Source organism: Crinia signifera, chromosome 2, assembly GCF_055691185.1.
Source record: "Crinia signifera chromosome 2, ASM5569118v1, whole genome shotgun sequence".
In the NCBI taxonomy this organism is placed as follows: Eukaryota; Metazoa; Chordata; class Amphibia; order Anura; family Myobatrachidae; genus Crinia; species Crinia signifera.
Window position 1 is genome coordinate 340,493,619 of NC_139218.1, and position 21,584 is coordinate 340,515,202.

The window sequence follows — 21,584 nt, forward strand, 5'->3', positions numbered from 1 at the left end:
TTGCAATGTCATTGAGTAAGACAAATACTGAAATCTTAATATCATCCCAACTAACGGAAACCCCCACAATACATGACTTATTTAGCATTGCAGTGGTCTGTACTTGCTGATCACACTTTCTGCAATGCATGGGATGTGTCTTCACGAAGTAATAGCAATCGTACATGAATACAATGATGTATTATATGTTCTATTACCAGATACCATTTCAGCCCAATATTTCTGTATATGTGCAGTGACTGAATGGCCAGCATATGGTATTGCCGTTTTATTTTATCCCAGATATAAGGTACAGAGTGGGGTAGCAGCAATAATGTTAGACTACTGATAATATATCGGCTGTCCAACCCCATGAAATTCATTCTAGAAATATTTCATTTGATTATATATTTGTTTTGCAGAATCTGGTAGCCAGGACACAGTTTATAACGATGGTCGTGTAAAATATGCCACACACAAGAGCTTTCTTTCACCAACTCTCAGTGTTTGCAGCCAGAAAATACCAGAGTTTTTGTTTTCTCATTGTGACGGTAAATCACATTATTCAGGAACGATAGTAAACTTTTTCAATGTCCACTGACCTACAAACAGGGTCCTGGGGACTGACATCTATTTGAAATGCTGAGAAGCCACCGAGAGCCCTCAGCTACCAGGCATTGTCCAGGACATTCCACATTTTATACTGTTCAGCCTCAAAAAAAAAATATGTGGAAGGCCAAGGTCAAGGTAAAGATGCCAGACAAACGGGGTCTTAATTAGTGTCTAGACAAACAGCAATGGGCTTTTAGCATCAAGGGTTTGGAGAGCCACTTTGAAATGCATCAATTCTTTCTCTGGATTAAGGTGCATTAGCAGTTTAATCCCGAGGATAGATCTGCAAGACTCATTTTCCACCAAGACCTATCCTTTGTAACACACTGTAGGTGAGAGGAGGTAGATATTCTCACCAAAGGAAACTACCCCATAGTAATGCCATATTTGTTAGTTGTTTTCATTGAAAATCTCAGATTTCACAAATAAAATTCAAATAACCTCTTAATTGCATATGTTGATATATATGTGTGTGTGTGTGTGTGTGTGTGTGTGTGTGTTTGTGTGTGTTTGTGTGAATCAGAAGCAAATACATTCATTTAAAAAAATATCTGCCTTTGTGTGGAAGGGATGCATTTGTACTTGTGTATTATTAGGAACCAGTTTATCCTACTTTCTCCCCATTGTGCATCGTTTATACATACTTTTAGTGGAATATAAATTATCTTCAGAGGTTCTTGTCAGCCCCATTCTAAGGCCAGGCCATATAATTATGATGACAGAGCATGGATAAATCAGTTCTTCAAAAGTCCCTCAAACTGTGGTTAATCCCTTTTAAATCAGAGTATGGAGTGAACTCCTTAAACGCAGCCTGAGCATTAAGAGAAAATGACACCTTATTATTAGTTACCAGGCTGGTACCACGGTGTCACTGTTAGCATCACACTGTAAAGTGTGCACCATTACAGAATCTATTGTACAATTCACCAGATCAGATTCAAATAAATACAGAAAGTATATTTTACTCTCCCATGATCACAACGAGCGTTTAACGCTTTTTCGTTTTCCTATAAAACTTTAGAAGGATTTCTTCTGCAATGATAGGAGTGTTCTCCTGTAGGAAAGTATGAAGGGGGTATTATAGTAGCTGGAATGGACGTGGCTGTGTGTTTCCATTCTAACAGCGAAATATATTTCCATATATTCATATTTGTACTGTTACAAACGTGTTCCCTACATAATACAGGGAACACGTTTGTAATATTCATAATACAAACTGTGCAGTACCACAATGGGAGTGCGCGAATGCTGTTTGTATGTAATACTATTCATATTATCAATGTTATTATATGTATGTATTAGCACAGTCTGAAAACCGAATCTTACCTCTATTTACATGTGATAGTGTTATTGGATGTATATACATATATATATATATATATATATATATATATATATATATATATATATATATATATACCCACACCCACACACCTATCTATCTAACATATATACTCATACATTAATATATAGATATATGTATATACATATATGTGTGTGTGTGTGTGTGTACAGTATGAATACAGTAGGCTTACATGGGTCTTTTCCATTTACTACACAGCATCAGCATGTAAAAGGCCCAAACCACCTAGTTTAGCCAGTACAGTTATTGTATATGGTGCTGATGAAAATGAAAACGCTTAGGGAAAATGGAGCAGTATATATATATATATATATATATATATATATATATATATATATATAAAGTCATCATTTGCTGTGTATTCTTTGTTATTTCAAAGTGTTTTAATTGGTAGTGTAGTTCTAGATTTGAGGAAACGATGGACGATTTCAGAGTTTTCCGTGGACACTGCTGACCAAGTATTGGGTTTAGGAGGCGTTGCCTGATTCTGATCCAGCTAGCTGCTATGCTACATATATATATATATATATATATATATATATATATATATATATATATATATATATATATATTGATATATTGTACCCCGAATATACAATGATTGGATATGTTGTTATTGTTACTGTCTCCTTTTTATCAAAATATTAAAAATGCTCCAGATGATAGATCAGATAAGTCCTATCGTATATAGCATTATACACTGGTTAATTGTCCCACAGTGTAATTATGAAATATTAAAGAACATCATTTATATACCTTATATAATTTTTCAACAGGACCTATTATATGCAGTTGTACTATTACGAATAATGATCCAGTGACCACACAGCGTGTTTCTGGGCTCCTCACATATCACACAGTTGACCATGAATGAATTCATATCACCTTGATATCTGTGCATCTAATACGGCGCATACTGTATGTAATAGCAAGCTCTTATGTGCTGGATAAGAATTTCTAGTCGTTTGACTGTGTACCCGTCACTTACAGGAGGATCATCAAATAAAAGGTTTCAGCCGCTCCAGGATTAAGATAAAACCATCAGTGCTCTATAATTTAGTTTATTGCACTTAAATTTCGCATGACACAATATTGTGCAGGTCACATCACCGCACAATGCCTCACTAGACAGGAAAGGCAGCTTCCCTATTCTGAGCCTTCTATCGCACGTTCATGTTTCTTTGTTTAGACCCAAACCTAGAACAGATAAAGGGCACACAGTCACTCTTTGCTTATTATATTTATATAATAACTATATTGCTCGAGTCTTTCATTACATCCATTATGAACCATTATGACTTTGTTAAGGGTATAAATGGACTGCTTTGAATCTCTGTAATCACACTTCCCTACTACGAGTATCATGTTTTCAGGAGTCTGACAATTCTACAATATAAAATTTATTGAATTAATTTTTCGTTCTTCACCGACCTTCCACGAATTGTCTTGTAACGTGTATGTATGTGTGTATGTATGTATGTATGTATGTATGTATGTATGTATGTATGTATGTATGGTACTTGTAGCACTAAAACATAAGCAGCTTACTGCATTTCGGAGACTTTTAAATGCCATATACATAGGAATACAGGAGTTCTTCTACATAGGTATATATGCTTGCATTGTACATTGGAATATATACTTGCCTTGTACATTGGAATATATATTTGCCTTTTGGATACATATGCTTGCCTTGTACATTGGAATATATACTTGCCTTGCGCATAGAAATATATACTTGCCCTGTATATGGCGATAAATGCTTGCCTTGTACATAGGAATTTATGCTTGCCTTGTACATTGGAATATCCTTTTGGATACATATGCTTGCCTTGTACATAGGAATATATGCCTGCCTTGTACATAGGTATATATCCTTGCCCTATACATTCTAATATATGCATAGGGATATATACTTGCCTTGCACATAGAAATATATACTTGCCTTGTCCATAGCAATATATGCTTCCCTTGTATATAGGAATATATGCATGTCTTATACATAGGTATATATGCTTGCCTTGTACACATGGATATTAACTTGCCATGTTCATATGATTATATACTTGCCTTAAACATAGGAATATATGCCTGCTTTGTACATAGGACTATATGCTTGCCTTGCACATAGCAATATATACTTCCCTTGTACATAGGCATATAGGGTTGGCTTGCATATAGAAATTTATACTTGCATTGTACATAAAAATATAGACTTGCCTTATACATAAGAATATATGTCTGCTTTGTACATAGGGATATCTAATTGCCATGTACATAGTAATATATGTGTGATATAGGTATATACTGTATGCCTGCCTTGTACATAGCAATATATGCCTGCCTTATACATAGGACTATATGCTTGCCTTATACATAGGACTATATGCCTGCTTTGTACATAGTAATATATGCCTGCCTTATACATAGGACTATATGCCTGCCTTGTACATAGCAATATATGCTTGCCTTATACATAGGACTATATGCCTGCCTTGTACATAGCAATATATGCCTGCCTTATACATAGGACTATATGCTTGCCTTGTACATAGCAATATATGCCTGCCTTATACATAGGACTATATGCTTGCCTTGTACATAGCAATATATGCTTGCCTTATACATAGGACTATATGCTTGCCTTGTACATAGCAATATATGCTTGCCTTATACGTAGGACTATATGCCTGCCTTGTACATAGCAATATATGCTTGCCTTATACATAGGACTATATGCCTGCCTTGTACATAGTAATATATGCTTGCCTTATACATAGGACTATATGCCTGCCTTGTACATAGCAATATATGCCTGCCTTATACATAGTAATATATGCTTGCCTTATACATAGGACTATATGCCTGCTTTGTACATAGCAATATATGCTTGCCTTATACATAGGACTATATGCCTGCTTTGTACATAGCAATATATGCTTGCCTTATACATAGTAATATATGCTTGCCTTATACATAGTAATACATGCCTGCTTTGTACATAGTAACACATGCCTGCCTTGTACATAGCAATATATGCCTGCTTTGTACATAGGACTATATGCTTGCCTTGCACATAGCAATATATACTTCCCTTGTACATAGGCATATAGGGTTGGCTTGCATATAGAAATTTATACTTGCATTGTACATAAAAATATAGGCTTGCCTTATACATAAGAATATATGTCTGCTTTGTACATAGGGATATCTAATTGCCATGTACATAGTAATATATGTGTGATATAGGTATATACTGTATGCCTGCCTTGTACATAGCAATATATGCCTGCCTTATACATAGGACTATATGCTTGCCTTATACATAGGACTATATGCCTGCTTTGTACATAGTAATATATGCCTGCCTTATACATAGGACTATATGCCTGCCTTGTACATAGCAATATATGCTTGCCTTATACATAGGACTATATGCCTGCCTTGTACATAGCAATATATGCCTGCCTTATACATAGGACTATATGCTTGCCTTGTACATAGCAATATATGCCTGCCTTATACATAGGACTATATGCCTGCCTTGTACATAGCAATATATGCTTGCCTTATACATAGGACTATATGCTTGCCTTGTACATAGCAATATATGCTTGCCTTATACGTAGGACTATATGCCTGCCTTGTACATAGCAATATATGCTTGCCTTATACATAGGACTATATGCCTGCCTTGTACATAGTAATATATGCTTGCCTTATACATAGGACTATATGCCTGCCTTGTACATAGCAATATATGCCTGCCTTATACATAGTAATATATGCTTGCCTTATACATAGGACTATATGCCTGCTTTGTACATAGCAATATATGCTTGCCTTATACATAGGACTATATGCCTGCTTTGTACATAGCAATATATGCTTGCCTTATACATAGTAATATATGCTTGCCTTATACATAGTAATACATGCCTGCTTTGTACATAGTAACACATGCCTGCCTTGTACATAGCAATATATGCCTGCTTTGTACATAGGACTATATGCCTGCTTTGTACATAGGAATATATACTTCCCTTGTTCATAGGCATATAGGGTTGGCTTGCATATAGAAAATTATACTTGCATTGCACATACAAATATAGACTTGCCTTATACATAGGTATATATGCTTGCCTTGTACACATGGATATATACTGTACCTGCTTTGTCCATAGCAATGTATGTTCATATAATTATATACTTTCCTTAAACATAAGAATATATGCCTGCTTTGTACATAGGACTATATGCTTGCCTTGTACATAGCAATATATACTTCCCTTGTTCATAGGTATATAGGGTTGGCTTGCATATAGGAATTTATACTTGCATTGTACATAAAAATATAGACTTGCCTTATACATAGGGATATATGCTTTCTTTGTACATAGGGATATAAACTTGCCTTATACATAGTAATATATGTGTGATATAGGTATATATGCTTGCCTTGTACATAGGAGTATACAGTTTTGTACATATAAATATGTGCTTGCCTTGTTCACTGTTATATAATACTGCCTTATACATAGTGATATATACTTTCCTGGTACATAGGGCTATATGCTTGTCTTGTTTATATGACTATATACTTGCCTTATACAGGGGAATATGTGCTTGCCTTATACATACAGGCTTTGTACATAGGAATATACTGTATGCCTGCTTTGTACATAGGGATATATGCCTGCTTTGTACATAGGGATATATGCCTGCTTTGTACATAGTTATATATGCCTGCTGTGTACATAAGAATATATGCCTGCTTTGTACATAGGGATATATGCCTGCTTTGTACATAGGGATATATGCCTGCTGTGTACATAGGAATATATGCCTGCTTTGTACATAGGGATATATGCCTGCTTTGTACATAGGGATATATGCCTGCTGTGTACATAGGAATATATGCCTGCTGTGTACATAGGAATATATGCCTGCTTTGTACATAGGGATATATGCCTGCTTTGTACATAGGGATATATGCCTGCTTTGTACATAGGGATATATGCCTGCTTTGTACATAGGGATATATGCTTGTCTTGTATATAAAAATATATGCTTGCCTTGTATATAGGAATATATGATTGTCTTGTACATAGGAATACATGGCTACTTTGTACATAGGAATACATATTTGCCTTGTTCATAAGTATATATGCTTGTTATGTACATGGGGCTATACAATTGTTTTATACATAGAAATATGTTCCCCATATATACAGGAATATATGCTTTCATTTTATATAGGATCAAATGCTTGCCTTATACATAGGAATATATGTTTCCCTTATATATAGGAATATCTGCTTCCCTTATACATAGGAATATATGACTGCTTCGTATATAGAAATATATACTTGCCTTGCTCATATGTGCTTGCCTTGTACATAGGACTATATGTGTGTGTGTGTGTGTCTGTCTGTCTGTCTATCTGTGCGTGTGTGTGTGTGTGTGTGTGTGTGTGTGTGTGTGTGTAGCTAGATAGGTAGACAAACAGATAGATATGAGTGCTGCTGCAAGTAACCAGTGATTGATACAATAAAGAGTCTGGTAAAATAAATATAAATGAATTCTGATTGATTTATGTACTGTAAAGGTAAGTAAGTACTATGCCAAAACAAGGGTATATTTTCAAACGTATATTTCATACTTTTTTTCTCAAGTTACTCTACTGCTGACAGGTATATCGTGACGAATAATGGATGTTTGAACACTCATCTGTCTGACTATCAGACGCTGAAAAAGTGAAATAAATCTTATGTTAATCCGACATATCCGCCTGCCTGGACTAGTACCCTGTAATTTCAGGCTGCACTGTCATGGAGAAGCTTGCATCTCTTACTACTGGGATTGTCTGTGAATTGGTGCAACAAAATCGACCCTGTTTGCAGACAATACAGCAGTTTTGGCCCTTTCAGGATGTGTGATTTTTCTATATTACAATGCCAACAGGAAGCACAGAGCAATGGAAGCCCGGGCATGTAAGTGCTCCTGTTGTAAACACCACAGGTTTACTATCTCCTAAGATAAAGCGATCACAGGGATGCGAAAAAGCCTGGAGACAGACAAATACGACCCCTCATTCACTGAGCCAGACAGTAGTCGGAAGTCCAAGTTCAAATGCAGCAATGCTGTCTGTCCCTTCCGCTCCCAGACAGTTCTATCCATGTAGGAGAGAGAGGGAGAGGGAGCGAGAGAGAGAGAAGGGGGAGGGGGTATCCTCATGTTATATCTTAGGGATTGCACTATTGTGTATTATATTGTAGTTGTATTGCACCAACATATTAGTTGGTTCTGTACAGAGGACGGCATGTGTGTTTATTCACACCACTCACTGTATCATACTTGTGCCTATATTTGAGACACTGATGCAAGAAACAGGGTATCCCTTCCACAGACAAAACAGGATAAGTGCACTTAAACATTCACTACAAAAAAATGACACACAATGGGATGTTTCAAACAAATTGGCTAAATATATAATGTTGACCACTTCAAGACAAAACTGTGGAAAATTGTTATTTAGTACTATGAAAATCCATATATTCATATATGGAGAATAACACTTTCACATCTATTATATATCTCTATTTGTTACAAATGTTTGTTTACTTTGTACAATTATTGTGTCATATTCATCTTAAAAATAAATAAAAATTATAAAAAAAAAAATGTAATTTAAGATTGAGCTCATTGCATTCTTACACGAAGTACCTAAGCAAGAGACTTCACTGTACATTCACTTCATTAACTTCATTTAATAAATCTGAACTCATCATTGGAATTCAAACAGTTACCAATAACTTGTAGTTGTAGCCATAACTTATCCCAACGACAATGACAACCTCCAAACAGAAATGAATGGCAGCAAATCACGAAATACTTATTTTATATTCTGATTACTTGGGCATATGTTTGCAGAGCTGTAGAACTAGCATAGTGGATGGTATTCCCTTATTTCTAAATTAAGAACATGTGGAAATGGAAAAAAACCATAGACGCAGGATAATAACGATTATTAATTAACCTCCAGGACATTGTATTTGTATAACCAATGATTTTTGATGCAAAATAACCCGAGTGCCTACGTGAAATAGTAACAGAATACAGGTTCTTCTTCCCAATTGTGGACCAATAACTGCCATGTTTCGTAGCATCCCCAAAGCCAGGCCACTAAAGTCACAAGGTTGTGATAAGTGGGGAAGGAATCCCTGTCAGCCACACTTGTCTGTGGGCCAGCATCCTTATTCCCAGGTACAATTCAGACATTTTCCTCCCTCTGCCAGGTCACATACCAGGGCTCTGCATTCTTACAGGCTGGATATGCACACCAACAAGGTAATACTCTCATATATATATATATATATATATATATATATATATATATATATATATATATATATATATATATATATATATATATATATATATATATATATATATATATATATATATATATATACACATACATACATATACATATACTCTTTGTAACTCATCAAATGGTCATTGTTTAGGCGGTGACCGTTCACAACAACACGAATTATCACCACAGATGACATAATAGATTTACAGTACAAAGATCAGTGTGCAATTATAGTGGTGACAAGAAGCATTGTTTTCATTCGTGTGAAATTCATCAGATTATGGCAGTGGCTATGCCCCACAGTGTACTGCCAGGCTGTCTGCACTCCTGCACTGGGTCATATTTAAGTGTGGTGTGTAATACTCACATGTGTAAGTGTGTAAACATGCATTTCGTGATAATTGTACACACACACACACACACACACACACATCCTGACTGAGCTTGTGATGTAGATTAATATAACACAATAACACAATATTAGTATTACTCAGGCGGGTGTAAAGTGGTTTAGAAGCACATGGAATATGGGGGGGGGGGGGGTATGTCTGTAAAGGCTCCCTGTATCCAGGTGAACCAGTGGTTCCTGAGTGCCCCCAAAACATATTAACATATATACTTGTCAGTCTTCTTAAACTATTGGCTTCACTGTCCCCCGAGCTCGGAAGGATTAAACAATACAAATACCAGATTCCATTGGACTGAGAGGAGCGGTCCTGACTGGATATTCCCTCTCACTGCTCACAGGCTACAAACACAGTGAGTGAAGGACGGACGCCCTGTTACCCTTTACCTTGCTGAGGGGGTTACTGTGCATGACAGTACAGGAATGATAGGAATCCACATGGAAAAATATTAACGCAGGGTATGAATCCAATCATAACAATGCTCTTCTGTCCGTCTCTGCGTTATACATAGGGAGGGGATGCAAATAGTGTACAAATAGTGTATACGTCTAAGGTGGCCGGTAATGATGAAAGCCTAACAAAGCTATGATATATGTCAAATAAATTATATATATATATATATATATATATATATATATATATATATATATATATATATATATATATATATATAAATACCCTGATGAAAAATGTTATAATACATTCGAAACGTTGGTCCACCATACTTGGCTGCTGAGCTATTGTTTTTTTTTGGAGTGCTACCCATCTGTATGCTGCTATATTGGAGTGAGTCTTCACCTCCTGGGAGGGCACCCAGTCCATCATCATTTGTTAGTGTAGTGCCGGCCATACCAACATTGACTATATATATATAGATAGATATATGGGTACGCCCAGCACAGCTGTGCGCTGTGAGTGTATATATATATATATATATATATATATATATATATATATTCTACTTGACACTGTACTGTCGTTTCATGCACTAAGAGGGGGGTGCAGCACCTACCCGTCTATATATGTATGTATCGTATGTATTGCCATATTGAAGGCAAAACTAGCATTCCCAAGCCCCCAGTTTTCATGCACTGCACATGTTTCACCATTGATTGTGAGGTGCCTGTCCCTGATTGTGAGGTGCCTGTCCCTGATTGTGAGGTGCCTGTCCCTGATTGTGAGGTGCCTGTCCCCTCACTAAGTACATGCCCTCAATATGAGCCACAGATTGCACAAAGCAGAATGGGTCACTAAACCGATCGATTAAATTCAATTGTGTAGTAAGAGAAAAAGCACATATTTCACATGCATGTAGCTGGATTAGAGGAATTGTTCTGAGTCACTTTTTAGGGACATTACAATTACGATATTATAAAATGTTACCCTATAGAAGAGAAAAATTGAGAAAATAAAGCTAAAGCGAACAAATATTATGTTCTGGTAAACCAGTAATAACCAGTAATAACGGCACTCCAGCTCCCGCCTGAAACACAAGTGCTGAAGTTGGATCCCCCCCCCCCCCAGTAATAATGTTAATAATAATGATACTTTCATAATGACGATAGCAACAACCCATAGTTCGTAGATATAGTTCATCACTAATCACATATAAGGGTATATATCACTTATTATTTATTTAAATAATCTGCACATAACATATATAACATATATATAGCGTTGATACAAAAATATTCAGTTTGATTGCACAAACATTATTAAGACACCTGCACATTAATGACATACAGGGCTGCCTTATTCACAGTTGTAGAAACTATACTTATGTTTTCAAGCTGATAAGGTGGTGTTTAATAGCAGCATTTTAGTCGCAATATAAATACACGATACTGTATATGCTGCATTAAGACCATGTGAATGAATAGAAAAACTTCGAGATTCTGCACAGCCCATCAGGGAATAATGGAGAAATGGTACATATATAAAAATATCACTCCATTTGAAACCACCAAAAAGAATGATATGAATTAAAGGTAATTTTTTATATAAACAGTTATACGTCTTCTTCTTCTTCTTCTACTACTACTAATTCTTCTTCTTCTCCTTCTTCTCCTTCTTCTATTATTATTATTATTATTATTATTATTATTATTATTATTATTATTATTATATCTCTTTACCTAATGTCATATAGCCAAGTAGAAGTTGTAGAAGTGTTATAAAATGTAAATTCGACTTGGACTAAAAACAAGAAAATGATGTACAGAACTCTCTATTCCCGCCCTCTGCGGGAAATATGTGTGTTTTAATATAATTCTCACAAATGACAATATATTATGTTTATTAACACCAATTAATACATTTTGATTTAATATATAAACCGGACAGCATATTTTGATAACTCCTAGCTCAAGAGCTTTTAGGCACAAAAACAGCATATAAATTTCATATTTATACAGCAAGTAGTTTACAAAAAATGTCAGTCATATAAAAAAAAAATATTCCATAGCATACAGGTTAACTAAACAATACAAATGTATTGGTTAAGAATCAATTTCGACAATTTAAAGAGGATTTTTACAATAAGAACCAGTTTATTTATTTTATTTTTTACATAGTGTTCCTAGATCCAACTGCTCATTGCATATATATGTATGTGTGTGTATGTATATATATATATATATATATATATATATATATATATATATATATATATATATATATATACATACACACATATATACACACATACACACAATATTATTTTTGCATGTACAGTGCTAATTAACACCTAAGTCAAAAATAATTTATTATGAAATCGAATCCGTATAAATGGCATGTAAACAATTATTTGGTTACACAAGTAGACAAATTTGTGCATGTGTGTGTGTGTGTTTATGTGTGTGTGCATATATATATATATATATATATATATATATATATATACATGAATATCTGTACATATCTGCCACTATGCAAACACGTGAGAGTATATATATATATATATATATAGATAGATAGATAGATAGATAGATAGATAGATAGATAGATAGATCGATCGATCGATCGATCGATCTATCTATCTATCTATCTATCTATATACATACATACAGTGTACACACACACACACACACACACACACACACACACACACACACACACATATATATACTTAAATATATATACTTACAATGTGTGTCTAGTGACTACGTGTGTGTGTGTGTCAATACATTATACCGCTATACAGTTATTGACTCTATTGAAAGCTGTATGCTTTATATACAATCAGGTTACATTTATAATTATTTTATATAAATATATAGTGACTGTTGGAGCTTGGAACCAAGGTGATTACTGTGGTCCGGTGCATGCTGTACACATAGATGCTGTACACCGGCCGTATGCTGTATTCTGGCCTATGCTGGTCTATTCCCGAAAGTACTGAGAGAAAAATGTCCAAATATCCCCGTGTCACACACATCGCATCGTACACGCCGAGAGCCCTGTAATGGGGGAGATGGGGTGTTTAATATTTAGACGCTACAGGGAAGAAACAAGCAAACATAGCTAAGATAACAGTTCTGATAGGCTAGAAGATGCTATGAAGAATATAAATAATAGAACAACATGGCTAATTATCTTCTGTGTATGTGTTTTCCATACGATCTAAGTGATGGAATTAATAATATAACAAGAGCCACATAATGAAAATATCTTATTGTCAAATACTGTACATTACCAACTGCTTTATGGTTCCAGCACATGATCTCTCAGTCGTGCTGTGACATATGGGTGCTTATGGCTGAGGCATGTTATGTATCTCCTATGTATTAATGTACACAATAAGGGACAGTCCACACATAGCTTCATTTATTGAGAATAACAGATACATTGTACCTCTTTCTCTGCAAATATTGCCTGCAGCTCTGCCCTCCCCTCCACTGCAGTGTCCTTTAGCAAGACACAGCAGTGACCGGTCCTACCACTACCGCTGAATCAGGAAACACTACTTCTTGAGTAACTTTGGTGGAGAGTGTATTCTGTAAATTACAATTACATTTTTAATTAAGCAGTTCAATAATTAGTCTTATATTTGTATACAAGGTAAGTGAGTAAACATGATTTAGAAATGTTTTAATTAAAATAAAGTGTATTTTTCCATTGCTAATTGTCTCTTTTTAAGTCATCACAAGTATGCTTAGCTGTTGTAAAACACGTGGCTCTAGTAAATGGGCCTCTCATACTCCACATATGCTTTTCCTAGAATATACAGATACCGTATGGATGGCTAGTCCATTTAATAGGGAAATACTGTGATTTTTTAGTTTTGAGTAAAGGCCCATACACACTGGGCGACTTTGAGCTGAAAGTCGCTCAAAACAGCAGGTTTGAGCGGCTTTCAGCTCAAAGCTGCCCAGTGTGTATGGGCCGGCGATGAGCGGTGAGCGCTGCTGCATGCTCCTGCATCATTACCGGGAAAGCAGATGAGCGGCTTTCAGGAAGGCTTTGCATAGCGTTTCGCTATGCCACGCCGTCCTCCCCCCTCCGTCGGCGCCGGGCAGGGGAAAGCCGCTGAATGTGTATGCACAAGCTGCTTTCCACACGCATCATCGCTGTCCATACACGCTGGGCATAGTCGCCCAGTGTGTATGGACCTTTACCCATTTAATGCTGAGAGGCTTTCTAATAACCCATCATTTTTATGTTTATGCGAGAGTGGTCTCTGACTCAGAAGATACTCTTACAATTTTAGCTTAATTCTATTTTTTTATTATTCGCAATAGGTTGTTCTAGCATCTTGTCCTCCGAGCTTTTCTTGCTGGGGCAAAGTTCTGAATATGTTAGAGGAGGCATTCCCAACCACGGTCCTCAAGGCACACCAACAGTGCAGGTTTTGTAGATATCCAGGCTTGAGCACATACTTGCCTACTTTTGAAAACTAGTTTCAGGGAGATTATATATGGTAATAGAATTTTACACAGTGCCCCATTGAGGGGCGTGTCATGCTAAATGTATCTATCTCTTATTCCTTTTTTCCCAAAAAATGTAACAGTGTAATGTGGGCTAGGAGAAATGAGGGAGATTGCTAGACTAATGAGGGAGAGAGGGAGATTTCTGCTATTTCAGGGAGTCCCCTGCAGAATGCAGGAGGGTAGGCAACTATGCTTGAGCACAGGTGACTTTATTAGTACCTGAGTGATTCTGATTAAACCATCTGTGCTGAAGCCTGGATATCCCAAAAACCTGCACTGTTGGTGTGCCTTGAGGCCCGTGGTTGGGAATGCCTGTGTTAGAGCTTTGTGGATAAGGAATGATGCAATGCTGCTACTATTACTATTACTCAGGGTTGGACTCAGCTACAGGTATAACCCCCCCCCCCCCCCCATGGGTCCCACTGCCTGAGGACCCACATCTCTTAGGGATCAGGTTCCAGGCTGTGCATTTGAATTATGCATTATACATATGCTACATTAAACTGCACATGACTACAGTGCATTGCTGTTATTGATGTTATATTATCATGCATGTACTAGCAGTGTTTAATATACTATATATATATATATATAGAGAGAGAGAGGGGGGAGGTAGAGAGAGAGAGAGCAGTGTGCATCAGCACTCAATCCCAAAGCATCAATGGTACTGCCAGGGGGCCTTCCAAAGACCAGCTGCATGGTCAACAAACAAATAGATGTGGAGAGGCGGCACTCACATCACATGGCCTAAGAAGAGGATGTGTAGTCATTAGGCGACTACCACCGAGTCGACTTCAACTTGGTGCTGGTCACCTGACTACTACAGATCATCTTAGCCTATGAGAGTGCTGCCTCTCCATATCTATTTGTAGATATGGATATAGATATATGGACCCAAGTAGACAATAAACAATACAACAAAATTAATGGGTGATTTGGCAATGTTTCAGCGCTTTTATTGTGCCAGCACTAGTTGCAGGACCGGGTTATCATGTGGGTGCACTATTTAAATGTGTCCAGTTGTCAATTCATTCGTGAATCCTGATTTTTTTTTCAGCTGCTTGATTGGGTCCATATTGGGAGGGCACATGGCAAAAGCAATCAAATGTACGTGTGAGTGCCGGCCATTGGAATATAGCCGGCCATTGGAATATAGATCTCTCAGACTGCTTCGCAGAGAGGCTAGGTGGATCCACAGATTGGGGACATTGGTGCCCCGTGGACTGAATGAGTCCACCGGTCTTCACTGTTTTCTATGATCCTGATAGTGTTTACTTTATTTGGCTCTATTAGAACATTATCCCTGCAGCACAGTATCTGTTTTGTAGTTTATTGCTGTAGCTATTACTTATGCAGTATGAGTATACTTCATGTGGCGCTCACGGCATCATGTTGCGATTGTGACTATGTACGTTGATACATTTATATTTTTGTGGAAAAAAGACTAGTGGTGTGTGTTGTGCAATTAATAGCAGCTGGCACAGGGTTTTGTCAAGAACCCCAAAATTTTAAGCTAACAAGGAAAAAGGTGTGTGCTAGCGCTTGCTGTCTCAATAATTGACTACACGGTCCTTTTAATTAAGGGATTTAATAATATAAAATATATATAGACATACAATTACACATTTGATATAAAAAATAAAAAATATATAAAAAATATATATATCGTAGTATGTGAATCAATTTTGTTATAAATCTCACTTTGAGGTAAATAGTCCCGTGATTGGGGGGGGGGGGGGGGGGGGGGGGGAAATAGAAGCTGACAAGAAATGTTACCATCCAGTGTCTCTGGTCGATTTTGTAGCCAGAAATTCCGTGACAGAAATGGTGCTAGATTGCCTTATAGTTGCAAAGGCTCATGGCTCCCATGTAACGATCCTTTTCTTGGGTGAATTAGGGATAAAGCTGTAACCCAACAATGGTGTCCAAGTGTTTTTCCAAAGGGGACGTCTCGGAATAATGAACCAGGTCACTTCCTTCAATGGTGGATGCAGTCAGCAATTCAGATAATGCTCAATTCAGATGACGCTCAACGCGTTTCCCCGGAACCTCTGGCTTCCTCAGGAGCAAGTGTGGTAATGGAACAGTTTGTCCTAGGTTATATACCTGCATTGCTAATTGATTCACTGATTCACATGTGAGATACTTAGATCAATAAACAAAAATAATAAGAGAACCGTGTATACTTTGGTAGTTAAATAAACTCTCTATAGATAGGAGGCAATATTTGATTAAACAAACATAGTTTTTTGTAAATACAATATTTTAAAATATTTTAAAAAAGATAATTAATGTGTCACATACCGGTGTTCCGATCATGTGACCCGGAAGTAAGACTCCGTTCAGTATTATGTCTTATTTATTTTAACAACCACATTTAAATAAGATAGCACATTTATGTGATACATGGGTAGCGCTGGGCGAGTCTGCTCCCTCGCCCAGCGCTACCCATGTATCACGTAAGTGTGATATCTTATTTAAATGTGGTTGTTACATGAATCTGTTTTTTCTGCACTTCACTTGTTGATTTAAGTTATGCTGTCAGTGGTCCTGAGGAAGGAGCTCCGAAACTGTTGACAATGTACACTGACCTTTTTTGCACCATCATGAGTTAATAGTTCTCACCGTTTTTTTTTTGAGTGCCGCCTCCAGTCTTCATTCATTTGAAAATCGCATCTATATCCAAATAGATGGAAAAATTGGAGCTTCCGGTACACAATGTATTTCAAATTTATTAAAACAGTTGACCTTACAGATCTTATTCTCTAAAATACAATCAAATGTTTGTCAATGTTTTTGACAATAGACAAATAAAATCACATATAATTCATAGATATAACCCTGTAAGGTTAGTGCCCAATTGTCGGCAATGGACACGTAAGTGTGTAAGACGTTCGCACGTCCATGTCCTGTCTCTACCCGCAGGATCGCCAGCGGCGATGGCGGTCTGGCGGATACAATGAAAGCGCCCCCATCTGTAAGTGTTACCGTGTAGCCTGAGTTCCATTGTAGAGATAGCAGGAGGATGGTGCCTTGCTGTTTCCTATGGGGTCCCATGCTGTTTTTCTCCACCATCCCGCAAGTTATCACATTGTGTTATATTAATATGTGTTATTAATTTGCTTTGACCCCCAGAAGGTTTATTTTCTAATTTCTTATTTTTATTTTATTTATGTTTTTATATAGTGTATATTGTATATAGTGTAATAAATATTTTTATTGTGTGAAACTAGAGATGTGCAGACTCGGATTCCAGAGATCCGAGCCCCCACAGTCGTCATCATTCCGAGCCCGGTTCCGCGCAGCGCTAACTCGGGCCCGTCCGCGTGGTCAGATCGTCATCTCCTGGCGCCCGATTTCGCGAGGCTTTAAATAGCGGCTGGTGCGCCCGGCTTCTTCACTCCAGTCTAGTAGTGGGTTGGGAGAGGGTGTGTTTGTGCTGCTGCTGGGGCTTAAACTTGAGCTTGACCTTAAACGCAATATTTTTTATTCGCTGGTGCTGTCTCTCAGTGCTGCTGTGTAGTCTAACTGTGTACTTGTAGTACTACTGTCTCCTCTGTGTGCGGTCTACCTCTGGTGTGCTGTGCTGTAATTAATTATTTTATTCGCTGGGGATGTCTCCCTCAGTGCTGCTGTGTACTCTGTTCTCCTCTCTGCTTAGGGTGGGCTCTCCCTAGCAAGGAGGACAGTCTAACTGTGTACCTGTAGTACTACTGTCTCCTCTGTGCTGGGGCCTACCTCTGGTGCTGTGCTGTAATATATATTATATGAATAATTAATTATATTATATATAGTCCACTGGTGCTGCCTGCACTGAATCTGCCAGTATTATTTAGTTACTCAGTCCACTGTTGCCACTGGCAGTGCTACTGCCTACCTAGTGTACCTACCTAGTACATACTAGGCTGATACAGGTATATCTAATTTAAACAAAAAATAATACTTGTGCTGTGTGGGACTGTAAAAAATAATTCCATGCTGCTGGTGCACTGACGTGTGCCACTGAGTGCCACTGCCAAGCAGTACCTAATAATAAAATTAATTATTATAAATTCTGCTGGTGCACTGCATAAAGCTACTGGTGGTGTGTAATATATAACTACCTTTTGTGGTGACCACTGGCAGTGCTACTGCCTGCCTGCCTACCTACCTACCTAGTAGTTTATTTTCTCTACCTACTAGGCTACTATATTATTAATACTTAATTAATTGAAATATATATAGTCCACTGGTGCTGCCTGCACTGAATACTGTGAATAGAGGTTGCCAGTATTATTTACTCAGTCCACTGTTGCCACTGGCAGTGTTACTGCCTAAGTGTACCTACCTACCTAGTAGTACAACTACATACTAGGCTGCTATATGTAATTTAATTAAAAAATAATACTTGTGCTGTGTGGGACTGTAAAAAATAATTCCATGCTGCTGGTGCACTGACGTGTGCCACTGAGTGCCACTGCCAAGCACTACCTAATAATAAAATTAATTATTATAAATTCTGCTGGTGCACAATACTAGTATTGCTGACGTATCTACCTGTCTTGTGCCTAGTACTGTCTTTTCTACCTTTCTGGTACCTAGTACTGCCTTATCTACCTGTATGGTGCGTAGTACTGCCTTATCTACCTGTCTGGTGCCTAGTACTGCCGTATCTACCGCTGCAGTGCCACTCTTACATGAGCCACGTGTTTGTGCCACACAAGTGTGTGGCTTAGCATAGTTATCCAGCTACCTCGGTGCAACCTTTTGCCCTAAAAACAATATTGTGAGGTGTTCAGAATAGACTGGAAATGAGTGGAAATTAATGTTATTGAGGTTAATATAGTGTAGGAGCAAAAAAAAAACCACCCAAATTCTGCGATTTTAACAGTTTTTATGCTTTTTTAACAAAAAAAATCAAAACTCATGTTATAAAACAAATACTTTTTAAAAAAATTTCCTTTGTTGTATTCAATAATTTCTTTCAAGTTGCCGTGTTAACCCAACGCATTTCGCCCTTTTAAAAAGGCTTCCTCAGGGGTTATTTTTGGTATACACCGAAAGAATAACAAAATAATCAGACACTTGTGAACAATAGCGGTCTTAATCAGAGATCCCACAATCTAGGACTGTTAGACATCCAATTCCCTTGGTATAGGGTATGGATCTTATTCGGATCCCGACTTAAAAAGATTAAGATTGATGGAGAGCCGTGTGTGGGACGGAAACCACCTTGCGATGTTCCACCCTCAAACTTGAAAAAGGGGGTTCAAGTTTCCCAACAATAAAAGGCCAATTCCTGGCGTTAAGCTGAACTTCTGTGTGACTTTTACCAGACAGGCTGACTGACGAAAACAAGTAATTGTTGAAACGATGCTTCACCTGTTCACCTTTTAATAAGAGATTTTTTTCACTAAAGTTGGAGTGCTGTGTGTGTGTGTGAAGGATAAAGCATGCTCTAGGTGTACCTCCACCACTCTAGTGAGTACAATTTTTCAATGGGACAATTTCACACAATTAATAATATAATCTATTTATTAAAACATAATCTAAAGGCCCCCAAACACTATGCGATTTTGGGACAATTTCATCCGATTTCGGCACTTTGGGCCGATAACCGGGTGAAATCGTCCCAAAATCGCAGTTGTGTGACATTTGATCCGATCCGATGCGCGGTCCCGTGTACATAAGATCACGTCCGACCTCCCTGTATGCATATGCCAGCCCGCCTGACAGACATATGCTTGCAGACTGTCCGTGGGGGCAGTGGGATCAGCAGCACTCATCAGGCGGACGCCGGAGCGTGCATCGGGTCCTGGCGCTTTAACTAGCTGGCAGCGCTGGCAAGTGCTGACTTGGCCAGGTGGTGTGATCAGCAGCGTTGCGGGACAGGCAGTGCTCCCCGGGCAGTCTGCAAGCATATGCCCCTGCTCTTCGCCGCCCTCTGCAGCTCCCCGTTACATGTGATAAATCGCAAGCGATTTATCACATGTAAGAATTGGCTCATCAAGTGCCAAATTGTATGTGAGCCTCCCGGGGAGCTGCCTGGCGGCTCACAGGAGAATTGGGTCCAACTTGTCCTAAGGACAAGTCGGCCTAATGTATGGGGGGCTTTAAGACAATGCAGAGTCACAGCAATCCATTATGCAGTCAAATCTTGATGAATATATATATATATATATATACAGGGGCGTATTGGTCCACCGGGAAACCGGGCCATATCCTGGTGGGCCGGAGCAGATTTCCCCCTGGCTGGGCCGCCGACTGTTCTACCAGGGCGTCATCCTGTGGGGAATATATGCGGCGGCCATATTTGATTAGGGCAGCCCTTTGTGACCAGGATGTGGCTGCTGGTCGCTGGTCGGTGACGTCGGAAGAAGCTGCAGCACGGATGGAACATGGAACCTGCGTGGAGGGCCTCTCCCCCCATGGTCAGTAGCATTTCCAACCCCACCCCCAGGCAGTAGCATTTCCACCTACCCCCCACCCCCGGGCAGTAGCGTTATCACGCGCCGAGAGCAGTAGCATTATATCACCCCCCTGGGCAGTAGCGGTAACAACCCCCCTCCCCCCGGGCTGCTTCCAGTTGTTTCCCATGCCGGATTTCATTAACTTATAATGTTGTTTTATCCACTTTGTGTTGTTGTTGTTGTGATGTATTTATATTTCAAGAGCCACTAAATTTGGTAAAATACAACAAATGTATGCAAAAGAGTGATTAACAACATGCACAAATATTGAAGTAGTTCCAATCCATTAACATAACCTGAGATTGACAGTATTTACAGCATAATATGATACTACCTACATAATCTTTTTTTTTTGCTTTGTGTTTTTTTGGAGGGGATTCAATCCTGGGTTCCGAGTGTTTGGACATCCCGACAGTCGGATCCGACTGCTTTTAAAGTCGCGTCCATTCAGTCGAGCTGTCTCTTAAA